The sequence below is a fragment of the Gobio gobio genome (assembly GCF_949357685.1).
Source record: "Gobio gobio genome assembly, chromosome: 4".
Lineage (NCBI taxonomy): Eukaryota > Metazoa > Chordata > Actinopteri > Cypriniformes > Gobionidae > Gobio > Gobio gobio.
This window is the reverse complement of record NC_137100.1, coordinates 2,617,803-2,632,805: the sequence shown is the minus strand read 5'-3', so window position 1 is coordinate 2,632,805 and position 15,003 is coordinate 2,617,803.

The following is a 15,003-nucleotide window of genomic DNA, read 5'->3' as shown; positions in this document are numbered from 1 at the left end:
TGGTTAGGGGCTGGAGCCCTCTCTGGACTCTGGTCACGGACTGGAGCCCTCTCTGGACTCTGGTCACGGGCTGCAGCCATCTCTGGACTCTGGTCATGGGCTGGAGCCTCTCTGGACTTTGGTCACGGGCTGGAGCCCTATTCGGACTCTGGTCACGGCTGGAGCCCTGTCTGGTCATGGGCTGGATCCCTCTCTTGACTCTGGTCAGGGGCTGGAGCCCTCTCTGGACTCTGGTCACAGGCTGGAGCCCTCTCTGGACTTTGGTCATGGGCTGGAGCCCTCTCTGGACTCTGGTCAGGGGCTGGAGCCCTCTCTGGACTCTGGTTACAGGCTGGAGCCCTCTCTGGACTTTGGTCACGGGCGGGAGCCCTCTCTGGACTTTGGTCACGGGCTGGAGTCCTCTCTGGACTCTGGTCATGGGCTGGTGCCCTCTCTGGACTCTGGTCACGGGCTGGAATCCTCTCTGGACTCTGGTTAGGGGCTGGAGCCCTCTCTGGACTCTGGTCACGGACTGGAGCCCTCTCTGGACTCTGGTCACGGGCTGCAGCCCTCTCTGGACTCTGGTTAGGGGCTGGAGCCCTCTCTGGACTCTGGTCACGGACTGGAGCCCTCTCTGGACTCTGGTCACGGGCTGCAGCCTTCTCTGGACTCTGGTCATGGGCTGGAGCCCTCTCTGGACTCTGGTCATGGGCTGGATCCCTCTCTTGACTCTGGTCAGGGGCTGGAGCCCTCTCTGGACTCTGGTCACAGGCTGGAGCCCTCTCTGGACTTTGGTCATGGGCTGGAGCCCTCTCTGGACTCTGGTCAGGGGCTGGAGCCCTCTCTGGACTCTGGTCACAGGCTGGAGCCCTCTCTGGACTTTGGTCACGGGCTGGAGCCCTATTCGGACTCTGGTCACGGGTTGGAGCCCTCTCTGGACTCTGGTCATGGGCTGGATCCCTCTCTTGACTCTGGTCAGGGGCTGGAGCCCTCTCTGGACTCTGGTCACAGGCTGGAGCCCTCTCTGGACTTTGGTCATGGGCTGGAGCCCTCTCTGGACTCTGGTCAGGGGCTGGAGCCCTCTCTGGACTCTGGTCACAGGCTGGAGCCCTCTCTGGACTTTGGTCACGGGCTGGAGCCCTCTCTGGACTTTGGTCACGGGCTGGAGTCCTCTCTGGACTCTGGTCATGGGCTGGTGCCCTCTCTGGACTTTGGTCACGGGCTGGAGCCCTATTCGGACTCTGGTCACAGGCTGCAGCCTTCTCTGGACTCTGGTCACGGGCTGGAGCCCTATTCAGACTCTGGTCATGGGCTGGAGCCATCTCTGGACACGGACTGGAGCCCTCTCTGGTCACGGGCTGCAGCCTTCTCTGGACTCTGGTCACGGGCTGGAGCCCTATTCAGACTCTGGTCATGGGCTGGAGCCCTCTTTGGTCATGGGCTGGAGCCTCTCTGGACTCTGGTCACGGGCTGCAGCCTTCTCTGGACTCTGGTCACGGGCTGGAGCCCTATTCGGACTCTGGTCACGGGCTGCAGCCTTCTCTGGACTCTGGTCACGGGCCGGAGCCCTATTCAGACTCTGGTCATGGGCTGGAGACATCTCTGGACACGAGCTGGAGCCCTCTCTGGACTCTGGTCACGGGCTGGAGCCCTCTCTGGACTTTGGTCACGGGCTGGAGCCCTCTCTGGACTTTGGCCACGGGCTGGAGCCCTCTCTGGACTCTGGTCATGGGCTGGTGCCCACTCTGGACTCTGGTCACGGCTGGAGCCCTCTCTGGACTCTGGTCACGAACTGGAGCCCTCTCTGGACTCTGGTCACGGGCTGCAGCCCTCTCTGGACTCTGGTTAGGGGCTGGAGCCCTCTCTGGACTCTGGTCACGAACTGGAGCCCTCTCTGGACTCTGGTCACGGGCTGCAGCCCTCTCTGGACTCTGGTCACGGGCTGGAGCCCTCTCTGGACTCTGGTCACGGGCTGGTGCCCTCTCTGGACTCTGGTCGGGGGCTGGAGCCCTCTCTGGACTCTGGTCACTGGTTGGAGCCCTCTCTGGACTCTGGTCACGGGCTGGAGCCCTCTCTGGACTTTGGTCACGGGCTGGAGCCCTCTCTGGACTCTGGTCATGGGCTGGTGCCCACTCTGGACTCTGGTCACGGCTGGAGCCCTCTCTGGACTCTGGTCACGGACTGGAGCCCTCTCTGGACTCTGGTCACGGGCTGCAGCCCTCTCTGGACTCTGGTTAGGGGCTGGAGCCCTCTCTGGACTCTGGTCACGGACTGGAGCCCTCTCTGGACTCTGGTCATGGGCTGGTGCCCTCTCTGGACTCTGGTCGGGGGCTGGAGCCCTCTCTGGACTCTGGTCACGGGTTGGAGCCCTCTCTGGACTCTGGTCACGGGCTGGTGCCCTCTCTGGACTCTGGTCGGGGGCTGGAGCCCTCTCTGGACTCTGGTCATGGGTTGGAGCCCTCTCTGGACTTTGGTCACGGGCTGGAGCCCTCTCTGGACTCTGGTCACGGGCTGGAGCCCTCTATGGACTATGGAGCTGCAGCTGTCTAATGGTCTTTTTGGGAAGGCCAGTGAGAAGACCATTACAATAGTCCACCCTGCTGGTGATAAAAGCATGAACGAGTTTCTCTAAGTCTTGCCTGGAAACAAGGCATCTAATTCTTGCAATATTTTTGAGATGATAGTAAGCTGATTTAGTTATTGCTTTGACATGACGACTGAAACTCAGGTCTGACTCCAAAATCACACCAAGATTCCTGACTTGATTTTTTGATTTTAGACCTTTAGCCTCAAGATATGCGTTCACCTTGAGAATTTCATCTTTTTTTCCAAATGTAGTGATTTCAGTTTTGTCTTTGTTTAACTGAAGAAAGTTTTGGCACATCCAACTGTTAACTTCTTCAATGCATTTGCACAGAGAGTCAATGGGGCTGTAGTCATTAGGTGAAAGGGCTAAGTAAATCTGGGTGTCGTCAGCATAGCTGTGGTAAGCAATTTTGTTATTTTTCATTATTTGGCTCAGTGGCAGCATGTACAGGTTGAATAGGAGTGGTGCAAGAATTGACCCTTGTGGGACTCCGCATGTCATGGATGTCCACTCAGACTTATGGTCACCTATACTCACATAATAACCTCTCCCTTCTAAGTATGACCTGAACCATTTGAGGACCATTCCGGAAAGCCCAACCCAATTTTCTAGCCTGTCAAGAAGTATGTTGTGGTCAACAGTGTCGAATGCAGCACTGAGGTCCAGTAGCACCAGAATTGATGTTTTGCCTGTATCTGTATTGAGGCGAATATCATTTATAATCTTTATGAGCGCTGTCTCTGTGCTGTGATGCGGTCGGAAACCAGATTGAAAATTGTCAAAGTATCCGTTTGAGTTCAAGAATTTGTTCAGCTGACTGAAAACAACTTTTTCAATGATCTTGCCTATGAAGGGGAGATTTGAGATTGGTCTGTAGTTGCTCATTATGGAGTTATCCAGATTTCTCTTTTTCAGGAGCGGCTTAACTACTGCGGTTTTAAGGGAGTTTGGAAAAGTCCCAGAAAGAAGTGAGGCGTTTACCACTTCTAGGAGATCTGCTTCTAGACAGTTAAACACACTTTTGAAAAAAGAAGTGGGGAGTGTGTCAAGGGCGCAGGTTGATGTTTTTAGGTGCTGTACCGTTTCTTCTAAAATTTTACCATCAATTGCTTCGAAATCAGTCATAGTAACTTTCTGAGGTTGTGGTCTGATCTGACTTACCCCAGAGAAACTCAAGGATGTGCTGATCGCATTTCTGATATTATTGATTTTCTCGGAGAAGAAGGAAGCAAACTCACTACATTTGCTGTCTGAGAGCATTTCATTGGGAATGTGACTCGGAGGGTTTGTTAGTCTCTCTACAGTAGCAAAAAGAGTGCGCGTGTTTATATGGGCCGATATCCATCAATATTGAGACTTGAGAGATTCATAAATGATTCAAGATGATGTTTATAAGTTTCAAATGAATATATTATTTGCGATTTAGTCGAGGCCATTGGTAGCTGGATGCCTCGGTGCCCCAGTTGTGTGAAGGATACCGTTCCTTTTTATGAACAGCTGAAACTCATCTGACATGAAGGTCGTGGCGTTGTCTGCAGGGCAAATAGGCAAATGCTAGGGGCGCCACTCATCCATAGGGGCACCAAAATGTATTACTGATACTATTTTATTCATATTAATTTGAAATATTACCAAATAAAGCGCAAAAAAATTTAACTAAGTCCCCGCATCGTCCCGGTCCGCCTCATCAATCTCCCCGCCGAGCTTGAAGTGCGTCAGAAATATAACGCGTGATCAGTTTAGCGTTGGGAATTTGTTGTGTCGCGTCGCCTCTCGCCGCATCTAATACAGACAGGATTGCTTTAATTTTTTAGGGTGCTTGGCCGCTCACTCCAGGTGTAGACACGGGGAAAGTTGCCTGATCATTTATGACGGATGGCCGAATTGTAGTGTCATAAAAACAGAAGCATCTGATGCAGGGAAGAGAAGGGAAACACTGCACACATGCTCTTCTTATTCAGTATTTTTGTCTTCTTTCTAGTCTAAATATCTAAAAATTCTTAAACCAAGATGCATAAGTAAAATTATATTTTTTCTTAAGTGAGTTTCTGCTTAAAACAAGCTCAATGATCTGCCAATGGGGTGAGAGAAATCATCTTGTTTCTGATTGAAATCTTGTTTCCTGTTTTTGTCCCAAACAGAAATAAGATCATTTTTCTCACCCCATTTGGCAGATAATTGTGCTAGTTTTAAGCTAAAACTCACTTCATTTTAATTTTTTCCCCCCAGAAAACAAGGAAAAAATGATCTAATGTCATTTTACTAGTAAATACATCTTGATTTAAGAATTTTTTGATGTTTGGACTGGACACAAGAAAAAATGACTTAATAAGAAGAGCTTTTTTGCAGTGTAAAGACAGAGGTAAAGTGCTGTAATGAATGATCAGTTTATTTAATTGCATAGTAGTAAAATACTAATGTACGCTAATTAATTCCAGTTTTACCTTAAACTATATGCAAGCAGCTGTTCTGGGTTCTCCAGTGGCCACACACAGTGCATTTTGTCAAAAAGAATCATATCTGTTTTTTTAAACGCATGTAATATCACTTTTTTAACAGCCTAATGTGTTTACTCTGCAGTTGTGCAGTTTTAAGGGGACATATGGACATTTTAAAATGTATTTGCCGAAATTAGTAATGATATTTATATACAGGTTTATTTAAAATAGCAACAGTTAATGTAAATTTCACATTAAATATCTAAATTTCTCAGTTTAATTCATGGTGAAAACGTGAATGTGCATATTAGTGGAAGTTTGCTGCCATCTACTGGAAAACAAACACTTTTGCTAGTTCTCAATAGTTTGTGCATGAATGCTAGATGCAATCACTTGTTATTTGTGTTTAGGCTGTAATGTGGCATAGGTGCTATTTTTGTATAGTTTAACTATCATCAGCCTTTTAAAAAAATTAAATAATAATAATATCATGAACATAACGATGGGGTAGAATGGACTGGACATCATATAAAACAATAAAAATTCAAAAACAGTGTTTCTGCAACTTAGACTGAAAACATGTAGTGCTAAACCTTGATACAAGGGGCACCAAGTAAAATCTTGCCTAGGGCAGCAAATTGGTCATGGCCGGCCCTGGTTGTCTGTGACAATTTGACGCAAAAAGTCTCCGGAGCCTTAAAATGGTTGCGGAGGACGTTATTTTCGCCATCTTGATAAATAAACATGTGACCCATGAACGGACCTGCAAAGTCAATGTGGAGCCTCTTCCAAACCTCTCCTGGAAACTCCCAGGGGTGCAGAGGAACTAGGCGTGGCGTACGCTGCTCCAACTGGCACCTGTCACACTGCTTACAGGTCTTTTCAACGTCCATGTTTCCATGTGGCCACCAGACATATTGCCTTGCAATGGTCTTCATCTTTACAACGCCAGGGTGTCCGCTGTGGATCTCGTTCTCAGCTTTGTAGGCACCACCACTCTTGTACCCCATAGAACACAACCCTGTTCAACAGATAGCGCCTCTTTTTTTTGTAGAACACTTTCAGTTCTTCTGATACTTCTTTTGGCCACCCTTCCATGATATATCTGTGCAGCCTAGATAGCTCTGCATCCCTGCGTGTCGCCTTGGAAATCTGTTTTGCACTCAGCGGTACATCTTCAATATGTTCACAGATTAGTGCATGTAGGTATGCTGTCACTGTCTCTGTTCCTGCGTCCGTAGTTTCCGGCAGTGGTACACGAGACAGACCATCTGCATTGCCGTGATCTTCTGACTGGTGGTAGATTATGTGATAATCATAAGCAGACAGTATAATACAGTCCTTCCAGAAAAATGCGGCTTTTTTTGTGATTGTTGCGGGAAAAAAATCCTTGATTATGCGGCACGTTTTCTTAAAAAATGCGATGGAAAATGCGAATATTTATGCAATTTTATGCTATAAAATTGCGGGAACTTGCAAAAACTGCGGTTTGATGAGAAAGAGGAAAAAAAGCACTACATCACAGAAAGTGCTGGGAATATTTAAGTTCTCATCTTGTTTTATTGAAGACCTTAATAAACACACGGCTCAAATTTACAAAACATTGAGTCAAACAAGTTCTGTAGCTTTACAAAAGGAATATGATACAACTTCTGAAAAAATGAATAAATAACTTCCTGTTTTACAGAGGTAGCTTTACAAAACAGACATTTGAGTGCTTCCAGTGCACAAAGTGCAATCTCTTAAAGGGTTAGTTCACCCAAAAATGAAAATTCTGTCATTAATGACTGAGCCTCATGTGGTTGGACACCCGTCAGACCTCCGTTCATCTTCAGACACAAATGAAGATATTTTAGTGTAAATCTGATGCTCTGAAAGGCCTCCATTGGCTCAATGCACTTTACACTCTCAAGACCCATAAAAGTCCATCTCACTACAGCGGCTCTACAATAACTTTATGAAGCGACCAGAATATTTTTTGTGCTAAAACCTAAATAAAGAATTATATAGTGATGACCGATTTAAAAACACGGCATCATGAAGCTTCAGAGCGTTATGAATTCATGATTCGGATCGCGTGTCAAACTGCTGAAATACGTGACTTTGGCGATCCGAACCGCTGAATCGACTCACTGATTCATAACGCTTCAAACCGCTGAATCGACTCACTGATTCATAACGCTCCAAACCGCTGAATCGACTCACTGATTCATAACGCTCTGAACCGCTGAATCGACTCACTGATTCATAACGCTTCAAACCGCTGAATCGACTCACTGATTCATAACGCTTCAAACCGCTGAATCGACTCACTGATTCATAACGCTTCAAACCGCTGAATCGACTCATTGACTCATAACGCTCTGAACCGCTGAATCGACTCACTGACTCATAACGCTCTGAACCGCTGAATCGACTCACTGATTCATAACGCTCTGAACCGCTGAATCGACTCACTGACTCATAATGCTCTGAACCGCTGAATCAACTCACTGATTCATAACGTTCTGAACCGCTGAATCGACTCACTGATTCATAACGCTCTGAACCGCTGAATCGACTCACTGACTCATAACGCTCTGAACCGCTGAATCGACTCACTGACTCATAACGCTCTGAACCGACTCACTGACTCATAACGCTCTGAACCGCTGAATCGACTCACTGACTCATAACGCTCTGAACCACTGAATCGACTCACTGATTCATAACGCTCTGAACCGCTGAATCGACTCACTGATTCATAACGCTCTGAACCGCTGAATCGACTCACTGACTCATAACACTCTGAACCGCTGAATTGACTCACTGATTCATAACGCTCTGAACCGCTGAATTGACTCACTGACTCATAACGCTCTGAACCGCTGAATCGACTCACTGACTCATAACGCTCTGAACCGCTGAATCGACTCACTGACTAATAACGCTCTGAAGCTTCATGATGCTGTGTTGTGAAATCGGTCAGCACACAGGGAAACTGCTTTGCTCTTTTGCTGTTATTTTTGTTGGCCAATGGGAGTTTGCGCTTCATCATGGTTTCACTGATATCTATGGTTTCTCCACGGGGGTTTGCAGCTTTTCGATGTCGTTCGCGTCGGGTAATTACGTCACTTCATAACGTTCCCATGGCAACAGGGGGAAATGGCGGCTCTTGTGTGAAGTAAACGAACATTTTTCAACTTTCTGCTAATATTTATGACTTTATTGCAACGAAAATGCGGGGATTATGAAATCATGCTAGCCCCGCATATTTTGCACGCGAAAATAGGCAATTTATGCGGCGAAAGTGCAGCGTATTTGAAAAAATGCGGCCCCCGCATGAATATGCGGACTTTGGCTGATTATGCATTAAATCACATGTTCGCATAATCCCGTTTTTCTGGAGGGACTGAGTAAGAACTGTGCGCACAGACTCTGGACTACTGCGCATGCGCCTCATTTTGTAAGAGCTATACATTTTTAATTCAAGTATTCATTTTTTGCATATGTTATGTTAATTGTCACTTTATCTGTTGTCTTTTCAAGGTTTTGTAACATTTGTTCAATTGAATGCCGTGTTTGGTTCATTTGCTGACAATCTCCAGTGAGCTGTAACTTTACTGAGGTAAAATAACCTTCAATCTTTTGATTTCCATTTGTAGTTATCTTTCATTTGGACACTTAGCAAAAACTACACAAAAATCTGTTTCATATTTGTGCCTGTTACTGATATCATCATTGGAGCCTGTACATTTTTGCTAAAATAGTCTTTTTTTAAATTAAATACTGCCATTTCAAAGAGAGAAGGTTGGACTCTGTCGCCCTCTCGTGGCCATCACATGCATTGTTATTATCTTTTGTCCTTTTTATACATCAAATGAAATATGCATCATTCATCCCAGCATCATTTATCTACAGCACATGTTGTCATGTTGTTTCAGTGGTAGCATATTTGAATAGCATCATTGATGCAGCCAATGGGGTGAGTTTAGGGCGGGGCTACAGGTTTATTCAACCAATAAGCTGCAGTATGGGTCGGTGGAGAGTATTTGAAACCTGCTAGACTTCAAAAAAGTTCTCAGATCTGATAATTACTTTGAAAAATGTTTGTCCCTTCCTCAATTTTTCCTTTGGATCAGATGCTCGTCTACAACATCCATCATAGTTTATAACAGCTGACATTGTGAGAGAAGATTCCTGGGAAAGAGAGGGATTCTGAGCACCAACTGTATGTCCATAATACTAGAGAAAAGGTATAAATTATAAAGAGGTTGTACACTGGAGCTCTGGATTGTCCAATCAGCATCCAGGACCACAACTATCAGTTTTATAATAATGAGCTTTTGTGCTGTTTGATACCAAATGACCAGGACAAAACTTTTTATTTTTAGAGAACCGTTTATTAATTCATTGGAACAGAAGCAAAGTATTACAGTATTTTCATCAGCAATCAGTGTAATTCAGTCTGTTATGGTTATGGTATAAGCTGTTTATTGCTTAATGAACAGACTGAAACATGATTAACATAGTAAAGAAAAGAAGTAAAGAAGAAAATGAATCGGCCTATTGCCCTGTTCACGTGTTTCATGCGCACGGGTGTCAAATATGTGTATAAAAAAAACCATTAAAACAAACAGTGAGGACTTTTCCACCTCATTTCATGACGTTGCACACCACTGATGTTTATTATTCATTATTTGTGGGTTTTTAATGACCGCACAGATCTGCTCCAGCAGCTTCGCTCTGTTGTTTGTGATGTTTTTTCCAGCGACCTCCACAAGATCATTGATCATGTCAGAGCTGTAAGGAAGTTGAAAAGTGGTATATCTGTACCTCCAGTCCTCAATTTTATCTGATGAAGCATTAACACACTTAAATCAGAACACAGTTGATATTTCAGTTTAACTCAGGACTACTGTAAGATCATAACTTGCCTCCACAGTTGACCACATTAAAGAGAGGGATGTGGATCACGGTTGGACCGTCTTTGCCTTTGAACACATAGAAGTCATTCGGTTTCTCTGAGTGTCCATTGGGAATGTTGACCTCAGGGAAAGGGATGTTTAGTTTCCCGCACGTCTCAGCAGCTTTCGTCACCGTCTGCAGTGGAAAGGCATTAAAAGGATAGTTTCAACCAAAAATGAAGATAACCCCATGATTTACTCTCAAGCCATCCTAGGTGTACATGACTTTCTTCTTTCAGACGGATACAATATATTTAAAATGTCCTGGCTCTTCCAAGCTTTATAATGGCAGTGAATGGAGTTCTGTTTTGAAGTCCATAAAAGTGCATCTATCCATCATAAAAGTGCATCTATCCATCATAAAAGTGCATCTATCCATCATAAAAGAGCATCTATCCATCATAAAAGAGCATCCATCCATCATAAAAGTGCATCTATCCATCATAAAAGAGCATCTATCCATCATAAAAGAGCATCCATCCATCATAAAAGTGCATCTATCCATCATAAAAGAGCATCCATCCATCATAAAAGTGCATCCATCCATCATAAAAGAGCATCTATCCATCATAAAAGAGCATCTATCCATCATAAAAGTGCATCTATCCATCATAAAAGAGCATCCATCCATCATAAAAGTGCATCCATCCATCATAAAAGTGCATCTATCCATCATAAAAGAGCATCTATCATCATAAAAGAGCATCTATCATCATAAAAGTGCATCTATCCATTATAAAAGTGCATCCATCCATCATAAAAGTGCATCCATCCATCATAAAAGTGCATCCATCCATCATAAAAGAGCATCTATCCATCATAAAAGAGCATCTATCATCATAAAAGAGCATCTATCATCATAAAAGTGCATCTATCCATTATAAAAGTGCATCCATCCATCATAAAAGAGCATCTATCATCATAAAAGTGCATCTATCCATTATAAAAGTGCATCCATCCATCATAAAAGAGCATCCATCCATCATAAAAGTGCATCTATCCATCATAAAAGAGCATCTATCATCATAAAAGAGCATCTATCATCATAAAAGTGCATCTATCCATTATAAAAGTGCATCCATCCATCATAAAAGTGCATCCATCCATCATAAAAGTGCATCCATCCATTATAAAAGTGCATCCATCCATCATAAAAGAGCATCTATCATCATAAAAGAGCATCTATCCATCATAAAAGAGCATCCATCCATCATAAAAGTGCATCTATCCATCATAAAAGAGCATCTATCATCATAAAAGAGCATCTATCATCATAAAAGTGCATCTATCCATCATAAAAGTGCATCCATCCATCATAAAAGTGCATCCATCCATCATAAAAGTGCATCCATCCATCATAAAAGAGCATCTATCCATCATAAAAGAGCATCTATCATCATAAAAGAGCATCTATCATCATAAAAGAGCATCTATCATCATAAAAGAGCATCTATCCATCATAAAAGAGCATCCATCCATCATAAAAGTGCATCTATCCATCATAAAAGAGCATCTATCATCATAAAAGAGCATCTATCATCATAAAAGTGCATCTATCCATCATAAAAGAGCATCTATCCATCATAAAAGAGCATCTATCATCATAAAAGAGCATCCATCCATCATAAAAGAGCATCTATCCATCATAAAAGAGCATCTATCATCATAAAAGTGCATCTATCCATTATAAAAGTGCATCTATCATCATAAAAGAGCATCTATCATCATAAAAGTGCATCTATCCATCATAAAAGAGCATCTATCCATCATAAAAGAGCATCTATCATCATAAAAGAGCATCCATCCATCATAAAAGTGCATCTATCCATCATAAAAGAGCATCTATCATCATAAAAGAGCATCTATCATCATAAAAGTGCATCTATCCATCATAAAAGAGCATCTATCCATCATAAAAGAGCATCTATCATCATAAAAGAGCATCCATCCATCATAAAAGAGCATCTATCCATCATAAAAGAGCATCTATCATCATAAAAGTGCATCTATCCATCATAAAAGAGCATCTATCATCATAAAAGTGCATCTATCCATCATAAAAGAGCATCCATCCATCATAAAAGAGCATCTATCATCATAAAAGTGCATCTATCCATCATAAAAGTGCATCCATCCATCATAAAAGAGCATCTATCATCATAAAAGTGCATCTATCCATCATAAAAGTGCATCTATCCATCATAAAAGTGCATCCATCAATCATAAAAGTGCATCTGTCCATCATAAAAGTGCATCCATCAATCATAAAAGTGCATCTGTCCATCATAAAAGTGCATCTATCCATCATAAAAGTGCATCCATCAATCATAAAAGTGCATCTGTCCATCATAAAAAGCATCTATCCATCATAAAAGTGCATCTATCCATCATAAAAGAGCATCTATCATCATAAAAGTGCATCTCTCCATCATAAAAGTGCATCTCTCCATCATAAAAGTGCATCTATCCATCATAAAAGAGCATCTATCCATCATAAGTGCATCCATCCATCATAAAAGTGCATCCATCCATCATAAAAGTGCATCTCTCCATCATAAAAGTGCATCTCTCCATCATAAAAGTGCATCTCTCCATCATAAAAGTGCATCTATCCATCATAATATAGATGGTATATTATATACATAATATAGATATGCATGGATACCAAGATGGCGGCGCGAGTAGATCGCGAGGCTCTGGTTCTCTCCAGATTCTGCAATTTTGCGGTATTTTTCCTGTTCTTTTCGGGTCTGTTCGCACAGAACAGTTGTGCCTTTACATCGTACACCCGCGCTGAGCTTTTGGATATTGGTTTGCGAATTTCCGACAGTTTTATGGACAATCTACAACTCCTTCCTGAGATCGCTAAGACACCGGTGACTCTGCACTCTACCCGGCCGGGCGGAAGTGCACGCAGACGGCGGCGTGATCGTAAACAAAGGCGGGGGAGACGTGGAGGAACGCGTGCTAAGCTAACGCTTACTCCTCATCGGCTCTCTTTACCCAGCATTTTCCTTGCCAATGTACGGTCGCTAGTGAACAAAATGGAGGAGATTCGACTCAGCATCACACACAGTAAGAAACTTTTGAACTGTAACGTCCTAATATTCACGGAAACCTGGTTAAACAGCGGAATACCAGACACCGCTATCGAGCTAGCGGGACGCCACACACTCCGGGCGGATAGAACACTAGATGGCTCCGGGAAGAGCAGAGGGGGCGGATTGTGCATTTATATTAACAAAGCTTGGTGCACAAACTCTGCTATTGTTGGGAGTCATTGTTCAGCTAACCTGGAGTTTCTCATGGTTAAATGTAGACCGTTTTATCTACCCCGGGAGTTCACCTCCACCATTATCACAGCAGCCTATATTCCACCCGATGCTGATGCCAAGCTTGCTATGAAAGAACTTCACGCAGCCATCAGTAAACAACAGACTGATCACCCGGAAGCTGCGTTTATTGTTGCAGGTGACTTTAATCACTCAAACTTAAAGTCAGTGCTACCCAAGTTTCACCAGCATGTTTCCTGCCACACCAGAGGAAACAAAACCTTAGACCATGTCTACACAAACATGGCCGGAGCTTACGTTGCGACACCCCTCCCCCACCTGGGACAGTCAGACCACCTCTCTTTGTTTCTCAGACCCAAATATTCACCCCTCATCAACCGCGTGAAGCCATCAATGAAAACCATCAAGGTGTGGCCTGCGGGGGCAGACTCCACACTCCAGGAAAGGTTTCTAAACACAGACTGGAGTATGTTTGCTTCTCAAGCCACCAGTGGCGCTCACACGGACATTGACTCCTACACCTCCTCAGTATTGGATCATATCAATACCACCATCGACAGTGTTACAACCCAGAAACAGATCACCACATACCCAAATCAGAAGCCTTGGATGAACAGGGAAGTACGACTCCTGTTGAAGTCACGCAACACTGCCTTCAGATCAGGTGATGCACAAGCCTACAGTACATCCAGAGCAAACCTGAAGAGGGGCATCAAAAAGGCCAAGCACTGCTACAAGCTTAAGATTGAGGGTCACTTTTCCAACTCTGACCCTCGACGCATGTGGCAGGGCATCCAGGCCATCAGTGACTACAAACCCCCCCACTCCACCCCCGCAGCCACTGATGTCAACTTCCTGAATGAGCTAAATTACTTTTATGCTCGTTTTGAAAGAGACAACAGAGAAACTGCCACCAAGCTCAAACCCTCAGCTGACCACCCACCAATCACACTCTCCTCCACAGATGTCTGCAAGGCACTGAGCCGGATCAGCGCACACAAGGCTGCTGGACCAGACAACATCCCTGGACGTGTGCTCAGGGCATGTGCGGAGCAGCTCGCTGGGGTTTTTACAGACATTTTCAACCTGTCTCTTGCCCAAGCAGCTGTACCTTCATGCTTTAAACGCACTTCCATTGTGCCAGTGCCGAAACACTCTAGCCCGAGGTGCCCTAATGACTACCGCCCTGTAGCACTCACACCCATCGTCATGAAGTGCTTTGAGCGGCTGGTCCTGGAACACCTAAAAGACTCTCTAACATCCACATTGGACTCACACCAGTTTGCCTACCGCAGCAATAGGAGCACAGAGGATGCCGTTTCCATGGCACTGCACTCTGTGCTCACCCATCTGGACCATAAGAACACGTATGCACGCATGCTGTTTGTTGTCTTCAGCTCAGCATTCAACACTGTCATCCCATCCAAGTTAAAAGCCAAACTTGGAGACCTGGGCATCAACACTTCAATGTGTAACTGGATTTTGGACTTCCTAACTGACAGACCCCAGAATGTTCGTTCAGGATTCACCTGCTCCACATCCATCACTCTTAACACTGGTGTACCACAGGGCTGTGTGCTAAGTCCGTTTCTCTACTCCCTCTTCACCGCCGACTGCAAGCCTGTGTATGGATCTAATTCCATCGTCAAGTTTGCGGACGACACTACGGTGATTGGTCTCATCAGCAACAACGATGAGACCGCCTACAGGGAGGAGATCCAGCACCTGGCCACATGGTGCGCTGATAATAACCTGCTCCT